The 2,500-nt window shown below is 48.9% G+C and overlaps 1 protein-coding gene across 1 annotated transcript in view; it reads right to left on the bottom strand.

Annotated features, from left to right (window-relative positions):
* The window catches only part of LOC125035445 (Na(+)/H(+) exchange regulatory cofactor NHE-RF1-like), an 80,289-nt gene that overhangs the window by 77,311 nt on the left and 478 nt on the right, over positions 1 to 2,500 (bottom strand). The gene's annotated exons all lie outside the window — the stretch shown is intronic.

Raw genomic sequence — 2,500 nt, 5'->3', positions numbered from 1 at the left:
TATTGTGTGTCTGTTTGTGTACACAAGTTTATTTAGGTATCCGTTTGTGTATTTTGCTTACAGATTTATGTGTCTTGCATGTTTATCCACTGACGACATGCATTATTTGCAACTCTCTTGTAGATGGAAGAATGCGCTAAAAGCATAATTATAAACACGATCTTGGGTTACAAGGAATGTTCAAAACGGGAGACAAAAGATCGTATCAGCTCTAGTAACATCGCGCTCTCGAAAAGATTGCGGCGCCGCCCAGTCTGTTGTTTTTTTAAAGACTGAAACAATGCGTGTGCCTTGATATTTAGGGGGGCAGGGGGAGGGAGAGGAAGAGGGGGAAGGGGGAGGGAGAGGAAGAGGGGGAAGGGAAGGGAGGGAGAGGAAGAGGGGGAAGGGGAAGGGAGATAGAGGGCGGGAAGGGGAGAGGGAGAGAGGAAGGAAGATAGAAAGGGGGAAGGGGAGAGGGAGAGAGGAAGGAAGATAGAAAGGGGGGCAGGGGGAGGGAGAGGAAGAGGGGGAAGGGGAAGGGAGATAGAGAGCGGGAAGGGGAGAGGGAGAGAGGAAGAAAGATATAAAGGGGGAAGGGGAGAGGGAGAGAGGAAGGAAGATAGAAAGGGGGAAGGGGAAAGGAGACAGAGAGGGGGAAGGGGGAAGGGGGACAGGGACAGGGAGAGAGGAAGTGGAGAGGGGGAGAGGGAGAGAAGAGGCAGAGAATCTACAGAAAGAAATCAGTAATAAGCAGGAGAGACAGGAGATATAAAAAGATACAAAACTGAAGCAGAAAACGAGACACATCAAGAGAGAAGACGGGAATAGACAGAGAAACAGAAACATGAGAGAGAGAAAGAAACGGGAGAAAAACGAAACAGAAGAGGCAAAGAGAAGAGTCCGTAACAGATTCTCCGCGGCGTAAGACCCTAACGCCATACCTTCCGTGCTCCCAAGGCAAAAAAAGGTAAGAAAAAGGCAAGAAAAAAGGGAAAATGAGCAGCCATTTTGCATCAGCACCTGGAAACGGTCCCTCCCTCATAAATCGACTCCTCGCCCCACCTAATGAGGAGACGTCCCTCGCCTCCGGGCACAGCTGAGCCAGGCTGTTGCTTGGGAAACCCCGGGGAGGAGGCTGCCCTCGCCTAGCATCCCTCTCCTCGTCCTGACTCACCTGATCTCGACGCCAGGTGAGCTTCGCTGCATCCTCCCAGCATCCTTCCCGCCTCCTACTCTCATAGAAAAGACGAAACTCGCGGAATTACTCAACGAGGAGGGGAGGATAATGGTAAATGTAGAAACCCCATTCGTCACGAACTGAAGCCGAGGGTATACGCCCCCCCCCCCCCCCCACACACCGCCTCGCTCTTACGTTCTCAAAAACCTGCTTTCTTTCCTTCCCTTGCGAAGCACGCGAAACTCGCCCCACCGCCCACCCTACCAAGGGGCGCTCGAGGGACAGACCGTGGGCTGGGGAGACCGGCTGGACACTGGGCAGAGTGACCAGTGTCCTACGGAAGGGCACGCCGCACGCAGCCGCTCAGGTAAAAAGTAAGAGTGAGGCGGCCATTGTCTACGTGCGTCTCGGATCTGCCTTACCACACCCTCTCTCTCGCTCTCCTCTTTCTCTCTCTCTCGCTCTCCTCTTTCTCTCTCTCTCGCTCTCCTCTTTCTGTCTCTCTCTCTCTCTCTCTCAGATCCCCCTCTCTTTCTCCTTCGCGCTGTCTATCTGCCTGTCTGTCTTTCGCTCTCCTCTCCCTCTCTCGCTCTCCTTCTTCTCTTTCTCTGCCTCTCTCTCTCTCTCGCACTCTATCCCTGTCAGTCTCTCTTTCTTTATCTCCTAACTAATTATGTGTACCCCTATCTTGCATTTTTCTCCTTCTCTCTCTCTAATTTTCTATAATTCCAGTTCTCCCTCTCTTTCTTTCATAATTTCCAGTTTTCCCTCTCCATTTTTCTATTTCCCTTTCTCCTTTCCGTCTCCATCTCTCTCTACCCCGTCTCATTTCCTATCTCCCCCTCTACTCTCTTCCCTCTCTCCGCTCTCTTTTGTATCTCTCTCAGTCTATCTCTCCTCTCACTCTTTATTCATCTATTTCTCCCTGTCTCTCCTTCCTACATCTGTACTCTACACCTTCTCTCCCTTGAGTCCTTGGCCAAATATCTTGCTGTTACTTAATCTTGATAATGTTATTTTCAATGTGTGTGGCTCCTTGAGAAACTCTTAACGTATATTCCATGCTTTGACTAGACCTTCATTATTTTCTTAAGGTAATATAATGGGTACGTGTTTTAAGACGTTATAATGTTATATTAGTTGAGTAAAATATTCCCATGATTCTGCTGTCCTTCAGCCGAGATTCAAACTGCAAAATGTAACGTTGAACAATATACTTGACATTGGCGGATAAAGAAATGTCAGAGTGCCCTGGGCATCACCTTTCTCTTTTTAAACACCAGGGTATTCAAATTCGATTCTAAATTGCACTGACAATAATACGTTTTGATAAAGAATCCC

This window comes from Penaeus chinensis, chromosome 19 (genome assembly GCF_019202785.1).
Source record: "Penaeus chinensis breed Huanghai No. 1 chromosome 19, ASM1920278v2, whole genome shotgun sequence".
Lineage (NCBI taxonomy): Eukaryota > Metazoa > Arthropoda > Malacostraca > Decapoda > Penaeidae > Penaeus > Penaeus chinensis.
This window is presented reverse-complemented; position numbering and strand designations above follow the sequence as displayed.